Consider the following 15,463-nt stretch of genomic DNA (forward strand, 5'->3'; position numbering starts at 1 on the left):
TTAATGTTGCATGGTCGCTCCCGTATAATTCCGTCATAGCATTCTCCCGCCTCTCTTTTCTTTGGACTTACCTGTCACCTGCACTTATCACAGCAGTGGCGATGAGTTGTGTTTGAACTGTTTCTACAATATTGATTTGGAGGCATGACATTTTAATTAATACTGGGTGTTAGCTGTCATACAGGCAGCCAGCCTCATTGGGTGCAGAGTGTGAGACAGGCGAGGTGGGGGCAGTGAAGATAAGGCTGAAGTACTTAGTGTGAAAAGGCTGTAAAACGGGATCAATGTGGCGGGAGAGAGACAGTCATGGGCTGAATTTAAGGTGGAGGGGGAAAAAAAACCTCCAGTAATATCTGCGCTCACTATAGTTCTGTCAAGGCCTATTCTCTGCCCGATAACACAAATCATGGGGACACAGCGTGGCCTCTGTCTTCCACAGGTTGCAGACTGCGTCGTCCTATTGGGAGTCTGTGTTGCCAGCGTGCTGAGAGACAACCGGGGGGGGGGGGGGGGGAGGAATTAGGTAACTTTGTAGCACTCCATTGAACAGCAATAAGCTTTTAGGGCTTAGCGAGCATAAACACATTCAACTGATGAGATTCATCAGCACTCTTGTGTCAAATCTGTTGTGCCCACAGGAGGAGGAGCAGCTCACAGCGGCAGCACTCTGCAGGGCGGGAGATGCGAACCGGTGTCCTGCTTTACCCGGTCCCAGCACTGACACAGGTGACCTCTGACCTATCGGTGTAGCCGAACACATTCAGACACTTTGAACTGCTTGGAAATAGCAAGAGACTTATAGTACAGGGTCAAAACATTGGATTCATGATTGCGAGTCCTCGCTCCACTTTCTGATAATTCAATTAAAGACGAACTCAATTTAATACGTTAGATAATAGAAAGAGTGTTCAAAATGAGATCAGATCCCAAAGTGGTGTCTTGAATCTCTTAAATATCTGAATAATCGTTTACTGGAGGATACAGACACGCAGCTAAGCAAAGACGAGCTGCACAAACATAACATAGAGCTGCACATTGTCTGCAGTGTGAATAAAGGTTGAGGGACAGAACAATGGAAGAAATGTATGAATCATAACTTGCTGTACAGAGGTGGGTTAGTGTGCATATTGAGTGTAGATTATTTGCAGTGTAGCCTGTGCAGTCTGCTTCCTCTGTTAGGCGATACAAGGATGCATCTTCGTACATATGTGCATATACAGTAATATGCACATCCATTATTTGCTTTTTACCTGCAAATATTTACTGTTTGTACTTGACTTAATGACTGAGACCAAGACTCAAGTCACAGTTTTTGGAATCAAATGCTTTTCAGTTGAGCGATTTGCCGATTTGCCGATTTACGAGCGGTAATATCAGCACAGCAGCTGCGTTGTGGCCCGTGTGCCGCCGTGCTGAAGCGACAGACTAATTGTGGTTGTAAGTGAACGCCTCTGAACAGCATCAAGCCAACCTTTAAACAGGAGCACGCGAGGCATTTCTTCACTCCTCCAGTCAGCTCGCCACATTTGATGTTTAATTGGTGTAATCTCAGAGCCGCAAAGCTGGGGGGACTCTCCCCTGATGAATTGATACATTTAAATTAAAACATTTCTTCTTCTCAAAGGTAAGAAGGCCCCCTCAACTTCATTTCTACCGTTTATCTGTTGTCTCTCCTTTTTTTTCTTCTCCAAATCGCTGTAGCCTCTCGCCTTTTGGACGGTTTCACTGGAGGCGACCAGATTGGCATGAAATTAGCTCAGTTTGGGTCGTTACATTGTCCAATCAGACGAGCTGAGATTTAATCTCGGCTGGCCTGCCCCACCAGAGTCCGACCCCTTCGGATGAGATGGACTACATATTCATAGGTTCACTCGCATGCTTGATTACGACAGCATAGATGGAAGGTACGACCTTTTTTCTTCTTCTGTTTATCTTGCTTCCAATTTCCCCGCGTGAGCAGGAAGATTGAATATTGAATGTGATTGAGTCGAGGCCTAAGGACACAATGACATGGAACTCATCTTTCACCAGTCCAAATTAAATTATGAAGAAATCACATTTACACAACAACTTTAGTCCATATTTTACTCCATTCCACCGCTGATTGTGTCGTTTTTAAAATAATATTCTATCATCTCCAGCAGTCTTGTGTTTCATCCACTGTTGTGTTTTATAGCTAAACAGCGCGCAAGCCCTCGTAGCGATTCATTACCTCGCCTGACATAAAAATAATGCCTCGGAATAATGGGAAATATTACCTGATGAATTAATTACCGCGATAGCATCTAGGGTAGGAGGCTTAAATGCCATCTTAAATTACATGCAGACATTAGAAAACTTTCAACTTGTCTCATTTGCATGGGAGAAGCAGTAGTCTGCATAAATAGGGAAGCCTCCTTTGGGAAAGGGGCAAATACACTCCGGGAGGCCTGCTCAACTTATTGTGGACATTATGAGTCAGTGATGACAAAGAAGAGGATCAATGTCTCACCTATGTGACGGCATGATTTGTTTACTGTATATGACATGTTTTCTGTTGTCGCCTCTTGATAAGGCAATATATATTTATTTATTTTTATATATATAAATATATATATATATATATATATTTGTATATACATTTCAAAGGTTAACCCCTTATCAATTTAAAACAAATGTAGTTTTTACAATGAAGCTGTGGCAGTTTTCCCATTATTTTCTTTGAATGTCAGAAGTGATTGTCTCCTGCAGAAGTTCAGCATTTTTAATTGACTTAATGGACAAAATGTCAATTTAAAAACAGGAAATGAAAGCGGTCAGTTTGCCGATAAGAGACGCTCAGTTGTGCTGAATCCAAACACCGTTGTAATTCATTGTTTTCTTCCATTATGGGCACCGGGGACTAATGACGTACAGCACGGGAAAGAAGTTTGGGAGAAGAGATTGGGAACAGGATCTTTTGTCATGACAGTGATATGATTAAGATATAACTGTGTTGATCAGAGCCTTATTATTGATCAAAAAGTCTCAATAATAATGTGTAATTGTAACGCCTTACTGATTTTATTTTTGTATGCCTCCCCTGCATTTATTTGTTTGCGGTGCAATTTAATAAATCTATATATTTTTTCCCCTGCTTCACACAAGAGCCCACTGCTAATTAAGCTCATGTGCACCTCCAGTCAGTTCCCAGGTAAGCCCTCCATCACGGCAGCACGGCACAGGAGGAGGAGGAGGAGGAGAAGAAGAAGAAAAAAGCCCCCATATTGTGGAAAACTCTCTCTCCTCAGAGAAAGAGAGAGGGGGGGGGGAGAAAGTAAGAAGGAATGCCTTGCCTTCCTCATTACACTGCTGTCATTTACTCTTCATCCCCCGTACTCTTTAGTGGCATTAAGACGGGATGTAAATTTGACAGTTAACGCTGTTAGAAAATGGCTAGTTCAAGAAGGGCAGGAATTAGAGATGGGCATTAGACGCTGATAAGCTCCTTTCCTCTGCCGCGGCGGCTGCTTAACATTCATGGGAAAGTCATCATCAAACAACGTTATCGCCGCTCTGTTGACGGCTGAGGAACATCATCACTATGATAATTTTTTTTATAGCTGTGAGCCAAAAAAGCAGTCTTTTATTTCAGCGGTTTGTTAATGAGATAGGAGCTTGTTGGTATGGGCGAATGCAAACTTGCCACTCTCCAGCGTTTGTTTGACTCCCCCCCCAGCCTCTCCCCCCCCCCCCCACACACGCCTCCCTTTGCACCCCCCTTCCACACTGTTTAATGTTGCAGGGAAGAGAGGGAGGAGGAGGGGAGGGGAGGCATTTTTTATGGACTCCTTTCGAAGTGCTCTGTGTACATTGCTGAAGGAGGGCCTTTATGTGTACCTTTGCAGATCAGTCGCTCAAAGAGAGGAAAACACGGTTGTATCAACAAACGCTCTCTCCTAACAACCCTGTAGCTGGCACCTGTCACTCACCTGGGACTTAGCCATAGATCTGAATGGAGGGAGAGCGGCGACGCTCATTGAAGCCGGAGTAAACTCCCACCAGCACTATAGCGCGCCATCAGCTCTGCCTTTAATGATGAAAAGGCTACTCAAGGCCGCCAGTAATTACGGCTATAAATGGTTTGCATTGTTTCTTCTCCATTCAGTCATTACGCTCCCAGCAGCTCGGTTCAGAGGTCTCCTGCACACCCCCCCGTTACCACCGGAGCCATCCGCACACGTGCGCTAGCTGCCAAGGCTAAGCAGCTTTGCGTCGGATGGGGATGCAAACTGTGGGCTGCAGATACCAAAAAATCAGATTTGGGCTTTTATCGCCGTTTTGTGTTTGGTGGAGTGGGTTTGTAGAGAGATTTCATCTTTGGAAATCCTCACCAGGGGAGATGACAAATCATCTCTAACTTGCTCTTAATTACTTCTAAAAACTTTGTGTTTGTTTGCATCACAGTGAGCAAAGGTAGACTCGGACGGCATGTAATGTTGTCATTAGGCTGCACTGTCAGCATCCTTAGCTGGTTGCGTTAGTTAAAGCACAGTCAGAGGCATGAATTATTGTGAGAGGTTATGACGGTCAGGTTTAGTTCTTGTCAGCTAATGAGACTCTACTGTACGGTGGTGAATGACGGTAGTTTGTGTTGCTTCTGGTTGAGACATAGTGAGGCTTCGGCATAGATTTCTTTTTCACATTTTTTTATTTTTACTATTTCTGGCACACAGCACCAACATGTCAAAAGCAGGTAGAGGAAACACACAGCAGCCTGTCTCCACGATGCAGTGGAGCTCTTGGTAATCATCATGGCAGATGTAAAACCTGCAAAAGTCAACACTTTCTGGCGTAGAATTACTCCAGACATAGAAAGTCATGCATAACATTTCAACATGCCAATTAAAAGTCTGTGCTCTCAGGTACTTTAGTGTCAAGAAGTGTTTTTCACTGCTTTTTTCTACACAGAATTCATAATGATGATTGCATGGAGCCTCAGTTTATTGGAACCATGAAAAAGGAAAACAGGAAGTCAGCACAAAGTTATGATATGATTAAATTGAGAGAAAAAAACCAAGTTTATTGTCACATTAAGTGCATTAAAAATGTGCCGATCACATTATGACAACGGACAAAAGCCACAGCGCGTCGTCGTGTAAGTCAGCTTGTTGTACAACTTTGGAGTCGTTTTATTCCTTAGAAAACTGAGCACAATGCAAATGAACCGCAGATGTGCTGCGATGCTTTTTGGATCCACAGTAATTCTGCTTTTTGAGTGGAACCCACAGCATTATCTCCGCTTTGTGGTCTCTGAGCCCATTGTCGTGTTAGTTCTATGGTCCGACTGTAAAGCAGCTCTGTTATTTAGTGCCACTTTGGGAACGTGGAGTCAGCAGAGAGCTCGATCTTGTGTTTTATGGCCACGGAGATCCTTTAGCAGGGCTGGGAACCCTGCAAGAGCATGGAAAATAGATTTGATCATATAATGAGACGGGATTTGCTCTTTTCAATATCGATAGAATTAACTCAACAATGCGTTTTTATGATTGTTAAATCGTTCAGTGCCACATACGTTTTCTTTTTCTGATGAATGACGGAATCTTCAAATGCAACCAACAGGAGAGAATCTGGCAGAGACGTGTAAACTCCTCATAACTAAGCCGAGTTTGGTTTTCCTTGTGTGTGATAATCAAATGTAATTCCGCCCTTCATTGACATCACCATTTCCTCTACAATTTAAAGCCATTACTAAATCACATTGTCAAAAATCCCCGTTTCCTCTCATCAATCCTACGTTGAGCTTTATTTGTGATCCGCTCTTTCTTTTGCCCTCACCCGTTTCATTCACTCCATTTCTCTCGTTCAATTTCGCTCCATGTTGCTGTTTATTTATTTATTTATTTTTTGAGGAGGAGGACTGGATTAAACCTACTGAAATAGCTGTTACCCAGATTTTAGGTCATCCACCAAATCCATTAGGGGGAAATATACAAATAACCCCACTTTCCCCTGCCATCCACAGTGGTCTGCTCTTGTGGCTGTCGAGGCTTACGCTGCTATTAATAGTCGGCAATCTGCAACAGTTTTGTCTCCTAATATATTTATGGTTATTGTGTTGTAAGAAATAAACACTTGACGTGGATGAAGGCTGCGGTGTGGTAGTAAACAGCTCGACCACTTCTCCTAATGTATACTAAACGTTGTTGTGCCGCTTTATTATCAATAACAGAGCTGCAGCAGTTCTCATAATTCATAATTCATTCATTAGTAATTAGCGGGTTTAATGAAACAGATACTGCAACATCAGTTGTTGGCTGCACAGTTTCAACAGAAACAAATCCGCTCATTCAATACAATAAAAGTGTCCACATGAAAGAAATAAAGTGAAGAAGCAAAGAGCATTGAAGCTAACGAAGTGTATTACACACTTATTAAAGTCGTTTTCCCTTTGCCTCCCAGACCCGGCCAGAAAACGCTTTCAGATTCTCATTGTACTCCGAGGCAGGCTATATATACATATATTTTTTTCCCTCGATAACTTTGAAGTCAGCTCAAAAAAACATAGGTAGACAGGGGTGGCATCAAATAATCAGCAACTTCAAAAAGCATGCGGCCACTTAGCACTCCTAAAGCTAATGTCCCCGAGACATTCGGAATGGAAATTATTCAAACTCATTTAGTGGCAGCAAATTGGTCTAAGTTCAATCAGAAAACAGACTGACACTGAACAAGAAGTGCAGCCTAATTATACTTGTTTGTCAAATGAAAAATTTCATTTGGGCAGAAATGAAACCTTCGAGCAACTTCTTTTAAGGTGAGCTCCTAGTTGTATTATCAGCTAAATGCAGTAAAATCCATAATCATACGATGATAATGAAAATGGAGCCAATGTTAACATTCAGGCTTCCAGTGCCCCGGGCACACGGCGATAAAAATTAAGTACCATAGTCCTCTGCCAGGCACGCTGACACCCGGGCTGGTCTTTAGCCTCTTAGATGCGTTTTTGCATTTTAAAAACTTTATCAAAGCACTGTTGCAATGTGGAAAATGTCAACGTGAAATGCACTGAAGGCAAATTGGAATTTCATTAATAGTAAAATTATTGCTTTTGACTGATGTATTACTATGCTTGTTAGGAGCCGGAGAGTGGAACGCTCGTCTGTCTGGTCGGCAGCCTCGCCTCCTCTTGTCCCATGCCATTTGCTGAAAGTTAAGAGATCTGCTTCCCAACCGGGGGAGAGAAAAAAAAAATAGCAAGGAAGTTCCCAAAGTTGCAGGAAAGCGACGAATATCTAGTTGGAAGACGTTCATTTGTTGTCTAGTGTCAGCGCTAAGACTCCTGAGTCGGATGCATGCAAAGACCCTGAGTGATAGATGACATTATTGATATGGTGGTAATTTCACACCTGCTTCAACGTGGAGCTGATGTTCACCTGTTTCAACCTGCCGTGGGGGGGGGGGGAGGGGGGGTGGGTTTGGGCCTCTGTGGATTGGTATCGCAGGTACATAGACCCGACCTGGTGTGAAGGTATCACTTCACCGTGCTCATTCGTGAAGCCGGTGGTGTTTATTGATTTACCTCGTAATCCTCTTTCAGTGTCAATGTCGTCGATGACGGAGGAGGGAATGGGACCGGCGCGTCAGGCGGAGGGCATTTTCTGACAGCGGAAGCAGACAACAGATTAGCTTTTAATGGGATACGTGGTATTCCTCTTCTCCTGTGGGGTTAGGACGTGTGGCACTCCAAATATGAGTAGCTCCAAGGATGGTTTTCAAAAATGTTGATGGACCAGCTGGCGTGATGGAGGAGTTTTATAATATTGTTTGTGGTAATTTAGTATTTATTACGACCGCTATCTTCCATTTCCTACACGTAAGATCAGACAGTTCAGTGAGAAAAAATAAGATAAAAAATATGAATTAGCATAACTGTTTTAAATGAGTAGAGACTGGCCCTTTAAATGTTATATAGGTAGCTCAGATTGCAGTAAAAAGGAGTTGGATGATACGACATGATAGAGTTAGTTTACTAGATTTGAAATGAGATGAACATTATTTTTGGAGTTAATCTCTGAAGTGTTTTGGCTGACAAAGACAATTATCAAGCTGTTGTTTTGTGACTGCAGCGCCTTTATTTGTTGCTAATTTAAGGAGTGTGTGTTGGTTAATGTCAGCCATTAGCAGAGTCTTCTACAGCTTAAATAAGCTCGTGTTTTCAGCATTCAGGAAGTGCACTTCATGAATTGACTCCTCTGCATTGTCCTTCACTGTATCTGTACATCTGATACATGCAGAGGTCTTTGTTACATGTTTTTTTATTTTATTATTCAACTCAGACTCCTTTTCTTAGTTTATTTGTCATATATTACATCGGAGAGTCACAGGAAAGATAACAGATGATGTTATTGTGTCCTCTGCTATAGCTGCGTATTGTTGCAGCACAAACCCCTGAGTGACTTCCTTTAGCTGGCTGAGCAGATTTGTCAACCTAAACGCTATCGCAGTGCTCTAATATTCAACACACAGATGCTGCTAACTGCCAGCTAATTGTATTACTGTGTTAATGTAAAAGTAAATTGTGCCTTGCAGTCTAATAAAAATACAAGATACAGTAACACGCTCACCCGTGAAAATATAAACATACGACTGTAGGATGATTTAAGAAAATAACAACAAGCGCTACAGACAAGCAAATGATGAATATTTCTTTCACAAAATACGTGAAAAACATGTAAAAGCAACAATTAAAGGGTTGTGCATTATCTCAAGGCATGCGTGGCAACCTCCACAAGATCAACGCACAGTGAGTTAAACCTTGTGAATTTGAATTCGTGGTTTTCATACGACATTCGGAATGATTTTATGTAGTATTATGGCCATACTCTCCAGCTAAACATATTTTAAAAATCCCCAATCCATCTGATAATTGCTGTCAGTGTAAACACTGCAGCTGATGCACAGTCGGTAAAGCCCTTAGAAGCACCTTCCTCTGGAACATCTACATATAAACGCCACTGATAAGCTTGACTGCTGTACCTGCTATTCAGCTGTGAATTCACATCGCACAATGTTGTCACTCTTTTCATCGAGTTTAATGACGCTATTAATTGGATTTGTAATGATGTTTTAAGCAAACTTATTTCCGCAGACATCTTTCAGGCGGCGGCCCTCGATGATAACGATGAACAGTGCATGCCTGGAATGCTGTAGCTGTGGATTAGGCAGCCGGGGTGTTTGGCAGTATTTGTAGTGGAGCTCTGACCTCTTGTGCCTCATTGTGGAAGTGCAAAATCCCCATGCTACACCAGCAGCGGTGGCAATGAGGAGCTCTGAAATGCAATATCTTTGTAAGTATGCACTTTGTAATTTGAAAAATTAAAGCTTCTCGGAGGCCTCTTTCACAGTCGCTCCATATGCAGCACTTTATGAACGCCTCCGGTGACTTCCAGAAAAAGCCCGGCACAATAGTCCCCCGTACGAACGGGCTGGGTCACATTCTCAAACAGCCCAAAGAAATGTTCCACAGCGATCCGTTTATGGGCTGTTCACACTGGAACTGTGAAGGAACCTTTATCAGTTTCTGAAAGGACGCATGGCGGTGCTGGTTGAGCCGGCCTGCCGAAGCGACTTGCAGTAGAACTAAATATGGAGCCGGTGTCATCATCAAATCTGCCTTTAGAAGCCCCATAACCCTTCAAAAGTACTGATTTCACTCCTGGCACATACATTGAAGCAGCAGGATGATACGTGTCCTCTTTGCTCAGTCTCTACCTCTCGGTGTTACTGTTGCCAACTTGGACAAACACTCCAGCCTGGCATAGAGCCAACGAGCAACACGAGGAGAGTCTGTCACGGATGGTCTGTGAGGGGCCACAGATTACAGACCAGTTTGATGTCATCAAAATCCACTGGAAAAAAAGTCCCAAGATTTCAAATATTCCAGAGGACACGCTGAAGGGCTTTCTCTCAGAGCAAGAGGAGACGTGACCTCACCGTCTGTTGATGAATCTTAAGAAATCTGTTTACCGGAGCCTCCATTAACAACACCAGCTAATGTGGGAATGTTGCTTTCACATTGACCATCAACAGCTGAAACCACTTAAGTGTAGCTGTATCTTTTTCTACTCAACAAACTAAAGTGGTTATGCCCTTTAAAGGCTTTTAAATATATATATATATATATATATATATATATATATATATATATATATATATATACATATATATATATATATATATATATATATATATGTGTGAAAGAATATCTGGTTTAGTTTCATAAAATCAGGTCAAAAGGCGGTTAGTTTAACCTGCTATATATTATCCAATAACCACACTAGGATCCCTTTCAAGTAGCTTATCATATTTATGAATATTACCACAATAGAATTTTAAAAAGAAAGCTGTTATCGACCAGCATTTTTAGATCAATTCAAAGCATTTCAGTTTGTTTGTGTGAAATATTCAGGCCCCCAATGAACCCTGACAACACGGCTGAAGTACCTCCAGTTACAACAATCCAAAAGTATTATTAAATACACCACTGGAAATACAAAATACTATGGTTTTTTCCTGAATGCAGAGAGAACATTGCTTCAAAATATTTCGGAAAATGTGTTTTTTTTCATGCGGCACATTTCCTATGTAGGTGCAACGTTTCTTGAAAGGTTACTTGTTAGAGTGAGTATTTGTTCACTTGCTGTCGTCTGTAGATCTCAAGCTGTAAGCTGCATATTGAAGGCAGTAAAGAGACTCACGGAGCCCTGCGCGCGCTGCTTTTGCTTTATTGTTGATTCATCTGACGAATCCATCGTTTGTCAGCGCGATGAATCCTAATGAAGCAGAAATCTGTCACATTTACTCCGCAATGAGGGTCGCAGGCAAACTTTCTCTGGGAAATGAAACTATTATCTTCAACTAGACACGCACACAGGGCTCAATATAAATAAATAAAGTCACACTTATCTAGTGGCCAGTGTGATTACTGGAGCCAGAGCTGACATCCAAATTGACTCGCTTTATCGTGTCGAAGTGATTTCAGCTGAGTGGAGACTGTAGATGAAAGCCCAACGATCTTTAAATAGTAGTTAAAGATGGTCCCTCGATAAGTTGTCCCACAACAGTTTTGATCATTGGAGCATGCATTCAATATATTGCCTATTTAGATATGTGAGATAAACTTAACTGGGCCTCTAAATGATTCATGAATTATGTTTCCAGTCAGTACAAGCTAATGACTTCATGGCCTTGTTGCGTTCCTGATGTCGGGACTTCTTCTCAATGCTTCAGAAGAACGATGGTGAGCTGGAAGAGACACATTTTCAACCTACACTAGAGCCTTGTGTCTATTCAGTTTCCAATGCATGATCAAATATTTCTTTATCTCTACACATACTTTATATTGTATGACATATATATAGATGGAGGGAGTGAAAATGGACCTTCAGCAGTATTCCAGCAGGCAGCCTTGACTACCTCATGTCTAAAAGCCCACGAATTGAATTTGCCGTGCTCTCGTATACGACAAAGCCTGTCAGGTGGGAGCTCCGGCTGTGGAAAATGTCAAAGCTATTTTCCTCTTTACTAGTCAATGCGATGCTTGTTTAATAGTAATTGGAATCTTATCCTGCTGTTTGCTCATCATTTCCTGTGCCTGGTTATTCCACACCTAAACTCCATTTAAGTTTTTTAATAACATTTTAGAATAAACAGAATCTGATTACCTTGATGGATTGGAAATGTATGTCTGACGGTAGTTAATTTGATTGATTTATTCAAGGGGCCTCAAATGGAGGCACTTTAACTGAGGCAAACAAATGTCCGCCGTACGTCCTCCAAGAGCAGAGTGGTTTGCGGTGACGGTATGTATTTTGTTAGCCCACGCGCACTTCTCTGTTCCACTGCGGAGAGACACTGAGAATGAAGATAACGTCGGGGGGGGGGGTTTGTCAGCATATCATTGTTGCGACCTATAATGGGTTCCTCAACCCGCCTGTACCTGTTCAAGAGGGGAAAAACACAACCCAGTGGGGTAGTTTGTGTGACTTAAGCCATTTCTAAAAACTGAATACATGCACACTCGGTGCCAGAGGCCAACGAGCAGGAGCCTAAAACTATTCTGTGATAGTTTTGGATTTCCCTCTCTCCATAAGCCTCCCATTGTGTTCGAGGACCTGCTTTGTACAAGTGCTTGCCAGCTGCTTACCAAATGAGGTTATAGTGTTTCCCTATCAACTGTAAATTTCAATAATTTGTCGGAGGGGCCCTCTCACTGTCAGTTTTTATCATATTATCAATGACGACTCAATTTTCCTCCGCCACTCCATCTCAAGCACTGACCCCCGGCCCTATTACAGTCCTGTAATGAAGTGCAATGGAGTGGTAATTGGTCCACATTATACCAGATCAGGTAACATTAGACTTATTTTCTTATCACAATGAGCCCTGCTGGTGACTCTCAATGAGAAACCAAACACAGTTCCTTTCTTATGCAGGCTATCGTCCAAATAACATTTCAGCTCCGGACCCTTTTCCCCATTTCAGTTTTCCATTTCAAGATTGCACTCCCGTGTCCTCGGACTGCGCTTTGTCTCCGGCTTCCTCCGCTTTAAAAGTCTCCCCGACGGCCTCGGAGTGGGTGCAGATATGAGGTAGAGCTTTCCCGGGACAGGGGGACAGGGGGGGGGTAACTTCAGTTGTGAGGATTTTATTCTGTCATTGTAGGTGCTTCTCTGTGAAGTGAGCAGATTTCATGAGCTCATGAAAGTGTTTCAAAGTCTAAAAAAATAATTAAAATACCTGTCTGAATAAGGCCGCACTTCCTCAAAGATTACCTTTTGGTAAAATGTCCACCCAGGAGGCACATTATGTGGACATCGTTGAAATCAAATTCCGTTCTGAAAACTGGCACAAATCAGTTTCCTCACACGCATCACAGTAATGTGTGTCTGTCCGCTGCATGAGGCTTTTCTTCTGAGTAAAGACGAGTTAACCGAGAAAAGTTGCCAAATCATTTCTGCCCCGGTTTAAGTTATCGTGAAAAACAATTTCAAGTGTAATTTCTCAAAAGAATTGCCAAGCGCAGTCGAGCAGCCTTGTACTGAACCTCATATTTAGCATATAAGAAGTGGCTGTATTCACCGTGATGTCACAAATTAGTTTGTGGTCTACGGTTTTGAAGCCTTTAAATTCCACATTTTGGCCGTCGCCATTTCTTGTTTTTGTGCAACCAGTAGTGACACGAGAGGGTGGAGGTGGATCTAAGTGCAACCGAATGCCGAATAAGAATTTTTAGGCTTAAAGTTGAGGGTTAAAGTTGTAAGAAGAAGACACAAACTGGTCAGCAGTAAACTGTTACTGTATCACTGAGTAATCCAGTGCCAGCATAGCAGATTACCAGCGAGCTCTTAGTCCCTGCGTGAACCTTTGTGCTCCGACAGGCAGGATCTCAGGTCTCTCTGGCAGCGTCGCTCTCTGTGCTGGAAACACACGGCTGACTAAAGAGACAGGATATTGGATAACAAGGTTAAAAGATAGGAGCGAAAATATTCCCTTATTAAAGTCGGGCTGCAGGGATTTGATTTGAGCCACCTAATAGATAGTGGTTTCAAGGGAGCCCAAACAAAAGGTAACGGGCCGGTCATGCTTATGGTAGCTAATGGCAGAGTTAGAAGAAATTAGGGGATTTTTTTTCGACAGGAAATTGTACTTAAAGGCGGGTCATGGATCACCCTGCTCTTCACAGGCAGCTTCAGGAGCCGCAGAGTGAACTTCTGCTGCGGCCATTAAAAGGTCTACGTCGGAGGAAGAGGTCACAGCAGAAACAAAACTAATTGCATTGTTGAAAAAAAAGGTCACGGTCAGACAAGTGGATAAACTCTTGTCTTGTGATTTTGTAACTGTAGTTGAAGATTGAAGACAGGGCAAACCTACACATACATGCCAAAATACACCAAACACCAACAGAACAGCTTCTCGGCTCTGATTCGACACGCGTCTGGAAGTTCGTTGAAGTCATTCTGCGAGCGATGTGATGTTTGGTGTTTTTCCTTTTCTGGAAGTGGGGGAAAACAGCTGTTTTAGGTGCTTTGTTGGGCTGCGATCAGGTCTATCAATCCACAGCCAGTGATCACTGCTGATTGCTGTGTGTTTATTGGCATCCACTTCACCTGAAAAGTGGTTCAGCGGGTCTAATCCACGCCAGGAAAATATTCCTCAAGCAAAACAAATCCCAAAATTCTGCATGAATACTCCATAAACGAGTACAAATTCTGGTCTTTCACTTTAACAGTAGAAGTCCCATCTCTTCAAAGCAAAACAGGCTGCATCCACATTCCTAAAACACGTTTGTCTAGATTCTTCCAGCTGAGCACAATCATCAACCTGGCCTGCAGATGTCCCAACAGTCTTCCTCTGTTGTCTTCATCTTCAGCTGAAGAGGAAGACCCTGCAGAGATACGTCTTTGAGTCCGCCTCAACACTCCACTGCCTATATTGGACGTTACTGCTAAAGTATATCACCACACCTGTTCAGAGCTACCTGCCTTGTAGTGCCTTGTTGTCTGCATAGTTGACCGGTGATGGAGACGGCCTGTTGGCTGGTGTAAGTGATTAACTGCTGCCCTCTAGTGGTTGTGTCAGCGTGGTGCCTCGTGTTGTTGCGCTCGGTTACTTTAAGTCAGTGGAGCAATTCTTGGGAAATGTGAAACTTCACATCCGTAGTAATAGTGACACCATACAGATGATTCATTCATCTATCTGTGTGATCACCTCAGCCAGCATTTGATCACCTAAATGACTCTGTACTTGATATAGAATCACAATAATAAACCGGATATTATTACAAGTGTCATCCTAAACATTGAAACTTCTAAAAAGCCTAAAAATACACCTTTACTGTCCCTTTAGATGATGAGTGTATCGGCATACATGTTGTACGTGCGTATACGTGAGACACAGTGTTTCATTACCTATTTAAGTATAACTATGTTAGTTAACATTCATTTTTACATCATCTGCCGTGGTAGAGATTTAGTGTTCGATACACATTTTTTATCTATTTCAGATATAGTCTCACAATATCAGACTGTGAAATGTCGGAGAAAAATTGATTTTATGAACTCTGTAACGTCTCTTTAGCTTGAACCTATATGTTTCTGGGTCAGCAGTGTTTGCATTACTGAAAAAGCAAGTTGTTTCTTATCTTAGGTAAAAGTTCAGAGGGCGCATAAACATTGACAACACGCTGTCTCCTGATTTGACAGGGCGAAGTGCGTCTCTCGGAGGTGTATTTATGCTACGCTCAAGTCCGAGGAAGACGTCAGCTTTCCTTGATCCTCACCGGGTGAAGGAACGCTGTCCCTTTCCGGCCGAGAAGTATTCTGTGACTCTGTTTGTATGTCGTGGACTCTGTTCGCACTCATTGGCTCATGTTTGATGCCTGTATGTTATTCTGTAATACATTCTTAAAGACAGAGAGCTTAAGATACTTTTGATTTCTCAC

This window comes from Melanostigma gelatinosum (genome assembly GCF_949748355.1).
Source record: "Melanostigma gelatinosum genome assembly, chromosome: 12".
Taxonomy (NCBI): Eukaryota; Metazoa; Chordata; class Actinopteri; order Perciformes; family Zoarcidae; genus Melanostigma; species Melanostigma gelatinosum.